General features: G+C 44.1%; 1 long non-coding RNA gene across 1 annotated transcript in view; it reads left to right on the forward strand.

Annotated features, from left to right (window-relative positions):
- Positions 1 to 7,409, forward strand: part of LOC309337506 — a 211,505-nt gene that overhangs the window by 98,909 nt on the left and 105,187 nt on the right. The window lies entirely within an intron of this gene.

Below are 7,409 nucleotides of genomic sequence, written 5' to 3' on the forward strand. Positions count from 1 at the left end.
AGGGAATGCTGAATTGCAGAATAATCTCCCTTGCAGAAGAGAGCTTAAGTTTCTTGCAGAATTTGGCCGATTTGCAGAACTATCCAAAGTTGTTTGCTGGTATTTGACACACACACTCTGGATTTCTAAGGTCCTCAAAATCATTTTGCTGCTGCCAGTATTCGCTCACTGACCTGGCTCGTATGTCACGGTAAATTAAACTGTAGCTTATTGGCACTACACAAACATAACAGGCCTATAGCTTGTACTTCCCTGGTCTATTTTACTCCTGCACTGTGCTGAGCTTGGCTTAATGTGTTGACCAAAGATGGGATCATGGTTAATCTCCCCTCACCAGCCACGAGCTGTAGCCAGTTTTATTCATGGCCACTGTTGCAACAGTTATGAACTAATAAAGGCAAGACTTACAACGGTTCATACATTAAGAGTTGGGGGCTTCAGAGGAAGAATCGAACCACTGCAGTTAAAGGTTATGTGTTTATTTAAAGATGTTTTCGCCCTGTTCACTGGCCAAAGAGGTTCCAAGAGCAGCTTGCATAAGAGGGCCAGTCGAAAAGTTGCGGCACAAAAGGAAAACGAAGCAGGGAGGGAAGAGGAAAGTAAGCAAGCTCTGGCACCGGTTCTTACAAGTAATCACATTCTTAATAATGATGGGATGGAGAATTCGGCAAGAGGAGGAACTAAATGGAGCCACTCTCTCAGAACAGCCAAGAGAGAGGCCTTGCTTTGGCCTGATGGAAAGACTGCTGTCAAGTTAGTCCAGGCTTTCCCAAACTTGGGTCTCCAGATGTTGTTAGACTACAACTCCCATCATCCCTAGCTGGTGTGAACAGCGGTCAGGGGTGATGGGCGTTGTAGTTCAACAATAGCCGAGGACTCAAGATAGAGAAAGGCTGGGTTAGTCAGCACTGGGTTAGTGTGGAAGGTTCTAGAAAGACCACTGCTAATAAAGGTTGGCTTATCTCACACAACACAGGCTCGCAGATCATAGCTTGATTATTATCTACATTTATTTTAAAATATGAGCTCTCATTATTTCCAACAGCTTCTGTTTACCACAAAAATTACTGAGGCAATATGGGCTGCAACCTCTTTTTTCTTTTTCTCTCATGGACTCCTAGGAAAGAAGGTAAGCAGGCAAATTATTTTTCTGGCATGGTGATAAATTACAACAGAGTCCCTATAAGCATGCCTTATTCTCAATTGGCAAAATGAGGCTTTAGCTTTTTGTTGTTGTTGTTAAAAAAGGGGAGGAATATTAATTTCCATTTTAAACAAATATTTTAAAAACTGAAGCTTTGCGCAAGATTTTATATATTTGCCATATATCTTGTGAAAGACCTCTCTCTCTCTCTCTCTCTCTGTCTCTTTAAATATCCTGAGGTATGTATTGTTATTCTCTGAGAAGTAATCACTATGAGGATTTTTTTTAAAAAACTATCAATCGTTATAGAAATAAAATAATTAAAATACCCCCCCCCACACACACACATATTATCCACCCTGTCTGCCTGCCTTCTTCTTCTTTGGCGATCACTCGTGGCCGAGTAAGATTGTCTTCAACAATGTTTCAACAATGAGTCCATAAGTGACTGTGGAGGCCAATTCTGGATCCACACGTCCTTCCACAGTGGGGACATTGATTTCCAGGCAGGAATTGATCACGGTGTGGATTTGCCAAGCATGCCTTTCTCTTGGCACGTTTCTCCCTTGCGTCCTGAGTTTGAGCGTCTTCAAAGCCCATGACACCTTTGGTAAAGGCTGTTCTCCAACTGGAGCGCTCGCAGGCCAGTGTTTCCCAGGTGTCAGTGTTTATACTACGTTTTTAAAAATTTGCCTTGAGTCAGTCTTTAAACCTCTTTTGTTGACCACCAGGATTACGCTTTCCATTTTTAAGTTGGGAATAGAGTAGTTGCTTTGGAAAACGATAATCAGGCATCCACACAACATGACCAGTCCAACGAAGTTGATGTTGAAGAATCATTGCTTCGACACTGGTGTAAGAGCTGTTCGACAGTATCCGTCTGGGGGTTGTGGGTTCTCCTTCCTTGCAGGTTTTAAAGCAGAGCTTGGATGGCTGTCTGTCATGGATGCTTTAGTTGAGATTCCTGCATTGCAGGGGGTTGGACTAGATGACCTGCGGGGTCCCTTCCAACTATGATTCCAAGTACGCGCTGGCATTTTGATGGTGATGTCATGTGGATGCTGCAAAAGGGTTTCAACCATGAGCACTGACTCTGCAGTAAACTTGTGTTTGGAAACACCCAGGGACTTTCACCCTTGAAATTGATTTTTCCCAGCCCAAATATAGGGATAGACCAAATGGCCTCAAAGGAATGTGGACTCAAAAAGGATTTATATACAGTGGTACCTCAGGTTAAGTACTTAATTGGTTCCGGAAGTCCGTTCTTAACCTGAAGCGGACATTCCCATTGAAAGTACAGTGGTACCTCAAGGTTAAGAACTTAATTCGTTCCGGAGGTCCATTCTTAACCTGAAACTGTTCTTAACCTGAGGTACCACTTTAGGTAATGGGGCCTCCCGCTGCCGCTGCGTGATTTCTGTTCTCATCCTGAAGCAAAGTTCTTAACCTGAGGTACTATTTCTGGGTTAGCGGCTTCTGGAACCTGAAGTGTTTGTAACCCAAGAGCTCAATAGGCCCCGTGGATATCCAGGCTTGGCTCCAGGCAGCGGCGAGGCCTCCGAGAGCTCAGAAAACTTACTTCTGGGTTACAATCGTTCGTAACCCAAAAAAATGTAACTTGAAGCGTTCGTAACCCGAGGTACCATTGTACAGTCTTTATCATGGGAAAAGTTATTGAAAGAAGATTTAAAATTTACAGCTTGCTATACGTTGAAAGAAAATTATATGAAAATGGTGTACCTGGTGTATCTGTTACACCTAGTAAATCAGCAAGAATGTATAAAACTGCTTCAAATATGTGTTGGAAATGTAAAAAGAAAGAAGGTACCTTTTGTCATATGTGGTGGACATGTGGGATGGTAAAAGCATTCTGGGAAATGATATATAATGAACTGAAAAAAATGTTTAAGATGACTTTTGTTAAAAAAGCAGCAGCTTTTTTATTAGGAATTATAGGTACGGAATTACCAAAAGAGAAGAAAAGACTGTTTATGCACGCGACGACACCAGCAAGGATGCTTTTAGCCCAGAGATGGAAAGAAGACAAAGTCCAGACCAGAGAAGAATGGCAGACCAAGTTGATGAACTATGCCAAAATGGCAAAAATGACGGGGAAGATCAGAAATCAGGAAGACCAAATTTTTATTAAGGACTGGAATAATTTTATAACATATCTTAGAGACCAATGTAAACAGGAGTACAGTGGACGTTCGGGTTGTAAACGTGATCCGTGTGGGATACACGTTCGCAACCTGCAGCGTTCGCAACCTGTGTCTGCGGACGCACAGGTTGCATTTTGGTGCTTCTGCACATGCGATTTAGCACTTCTGCACATAAAGGTAAAGGTAAAGGGACCCCTGACCGTTAGGTCCAGTCGTGATCGACTCTGGGGTTGTGACGCTCATCTCGCTTTACTGGCCGAGGGAGCCGGCGTACAGCTTCCGGGTCATGTGGCCAGCATGACTAAGCCGCTTCTGGCAAACCAGAGCAGCGCACGGAAACGACGTTTACCTTCCCGCCAGAGCGGTACCTATTTATCTACTTGCACTTTGACGTGCTTTCGAACTGCTAGGTTGGCAGGAGCAGGGACCGAGAAACGGGAGCTCACCCCATCACAGGGATTCGAACTGCCAACCTACTGATCGGCAAGTCCTAGGCTCTGTGGTTTAACCCACAGCCCCACCCACGTCCCACTTCTGCACATGTGCGACCACAAAAACCTTGACGTAGCCCGTTCTTGTACTTACTGGTGTTTGCGGTCTGCAACCAGAAAAAACGCAACCTGAAGTGGCTGTAACCCGAGGTACAATAACACTTGTAAAGTAACATGAGCTTTGGACACTATGGATATATAATAGATATAGTACAGTAAGAGATGCAGGAATAAAATTTAGAAATGGAACTGAGGGAAGGAGGGAGGGAGGTCTGAGGTTTCAATAGAAGCTTGTGTTTTTTTCTTTCTTTTTCCTTTGGAATTGTTTGTTGGGTATAATCATTATGTAAAACTAAATTTTAAAATTTGCAAAACAAAAAACAAACAAAAAGCATTTACACACTACACTGCACACATGAGTAACGTGTTTTCTGTCAATGCTGAGAAGGATCAGACAACAGAAGATGGGCAGAAGAAGAAGAGTTTGGATTTGATATCCCGCTTTATCACTACTCGAAGGAGTCTCAAAGCGGCTAACATTCTCCTTTCCCTTCCTCCCCCACAACAAACACTCTGTGAGGTGAGTGAGGCTGAGAGACTTCAGAGAAGTGTGACTGGCCCAAGGTCACCCAGCAGCTGCGTGTGGAGGAGCAAAGATGCGAACCCAGTTCACCAGATTACGAGTCCGCTGCTCTTAACCACTACACCACACTGGCTCTGGGGACCCTGGGGACATGCTGCCAGTCAGTGTTGGAAATTCTGGGCTAGATCATAGAATCATAGAATTGCAGAGTTGGAAGGATCCCTGAGGATCATTTAGTCCAACCCCTCTGCAGTGCAGGAATTTTCAGCTGTCCCTTACGGGGATCAAACTTGCAACCTTGGCATTATCAGCACTGCGCTTCCTATATTCCTAAAGGTACCAGTCTAAGCAAAACATAAACAAATATAAGGTTGTCTCACCAGGCTCTCACTGTCAAAATTGTTGGGATAATCAGACCTAAGAGAGAGGAGGCAGATGTTCAGCGGCAGGAGGTCTGAGTTGCCTCGTCTGGGGAGGTCTTTGAAAAGCCTTCCTTCTAGTGTTCGGGTTCTTAACACAGGGCATAGACCCTTTCAGCCCAAGATAACAGAAACATGGATGGGTCATGTGATGTTTATCACTTTGGATGCTGAGTGGAACCAGACCAAACCGAAGCAATCTAGTTCCAGCGTCGCAGAAGTTCGTTTGGTGGGGTTGTGTGTGCATGGGAAGCTGGGTGATTTTGCTCCACCCAAGGGTGGGCGGCATGACCTCACCAGCGGTGTGCTTATCTGTTCCCAACAGCTGAGAAATGAAGTTCTGGCTTCATACCCTGTATGCAAACATCTACCCTGATCTAGCCTCATTCACTTATACCGCTTTAATTCTAAAACAATTTAAGGTATGTAAATCCATTTGGACTAAACATCAGGTAGTGAAGCTTTCTGACAGTAAGAGCTGTTTGATGGTGGAACGGATACCTTTGGGAGGTTGTGGACTCTCCTTCACTAGAGGTTTTTTAAGCAGAAGTTAAGTGACCATCAGGGACGCGGAAGGCGCTGTGGGTTAAACCACAGAGCCTAGGGCTTGCCGGTCAGAAGGTCGGTGGTTTGATTCCCCGTGATGGGGTGAGCTCCCGTTGCTCGGTCCCTGCTCCTGCCAACCTAACAGTTCAAAAGCATGTCAAAGTGCAAGTAGATAAATAGGTACCGCTCTGGTGGGAAGGTAAACGGCGTTTCTGTGTGCTGCTCTGGTTCGCCAGAAGCGGCTTTGTCATGCTGGCCACATGACCCAGAAGCTGTATGCCAGCTCCCTCGGCCAATAAAGCGAGATGAGCACCGCAACCCCAGAGTCGGCCACGACTGGACCTAACGGTCAGGGGTCCCTTTACCTTTATGTGACCATCAGTGACGGATGGTTTATTGCAGAGAGTTTGGGGTCCCTTCTAACTCTACCATTCTCTGATTCTATTATCCTTTATTTTCTGATACGCTTATCAGGGGAGTCGCCTTGCCACTGGCGCTCTGAACGTTATACAATATTTATACAGTAGCTGACACATAACAAGCTTGCAAATCACTTTGTCAAATATACTGGAAAATTGCAAGAGGATTTCAACAAGTTACTAAAACCGGCTATAAAATCTTTTAAATTCAGCTTGTTTAGTGGCTATCTTAGCATCTGTGGTTATTGCTCATTTGGTTAGAGCAGGATATGAACCAAGCAAACAGCACCTCCACCCCCAACCTTTGGTACCTACACATTTTAACAGCTGATCAGAGCAAAGCTCATTTGTCAATTATCCAAAATTCGAGGCCTTACTGATTTTTCTAAGAGTCTGAAAGCAGGACCTGCCTCTTAGGAGTTTTATAAGTTTTATCTTAACTATATTTGCTTCAATTCTGTGGTTTATTTTAGTGGCAGGAGACTGGATTTTCATTGGGGTGGGGAGTTAAACCAAGTCAAACACACAGACAACCCTCAGTGTGAGCATCTCACTTTTATTAGAAGACAGCCAAAGAGCATGAAGAAACAGCCGAATAGATACAGGAACTTTCCAAACAGCAAAAAGGTACCAATAACATCAGTTTTTAAAACAAAACAAATTCCTTCCAGTAGCACCTTAAAGACCAACTAAGTCAGTTCTTGGTATGAGCTTTCGTGTGCATGCACACTTCTTCAGATACACTGAAACAGAAGTTTCCAGACCATTCTATATAGTGAGAAGGTGGGGAGGGGTATTACTCAGAAGGGTGGTGGGAATGGGTGATTGGCAGATAGCTGTGATGAGCCTGTTGACGACTCTTAATGACTGCAATAGGTCTTACAGGAAAAAGCAAGGGGTGAAAAGGTGAAAGATGGCTTTGTCATGTATAATGAGATAAGAATCCAAGGTCTTTGTTCAGACCAGGTTTCTCCATTGTTTTGAGTTTGGTGATAAGTTGTAATTCAGCAGCTTCTCTTTCCAGTCTATTTCTGAAATTCCTTTGTAGTAAAACAGCTACTTTGAGATCTTGTATAGAATGTCCTGGGAGATTGAAATGTTCCCCTACTGGTTTCTCTGTCTTGTGATTCCTGATGTCCGATTTATGTCCGTTTATTCTTTGGCGTAAGGTCTGGCCTGTTTGTCCAATATAGAGAGCTGAAGGACACTGTTGGCATTTTATGGCATACACAATGTTAGACGATGAGCAATTAAATAGTCCCGAGATGGTATGTGTGATGTTGTTGGGGCCAGTAATGGTGTTGTCCGGGTGTATGTGGCAGCAAAGTTGGCATCTGGGTTTATTGCAGGCTCTGGTGCCAGTGTCCGTGTTAGGTCTGGTTGTAGTATTATTGTGGGTTAGGAGTTGTTTAAGACTGGGTGGCTGTCTGTAGGCAATGAAAGGTCTTCCTCCCAGAGCTTGAGAAAGAGAACTGTCATTGTCCAGGAGAGGTTGTAGATCTCTGATGATGCGTTGTACTGTTTTAACTTGGGAGCTGTATGTGATGACTAGAGGTGTTCTGTTATTTTCTTTTTTGGGTCTGTCTTGCAGCAAGTTCTCTCTGGGTATCAGTCTGGCTCTGTTGATCTGTTGTCTAACTTCATC

This window comes from Podarcis erhardii (assembly GCF_964252035.2).
Source record: "Podarcis erhardii genome assembly, chromosome: 2".
NCBI lineage: Eukaryota > Metazoa > Chordata > Lepidosauria > Squamata > Lacertidae > Podarcis > Podarcis erhardii.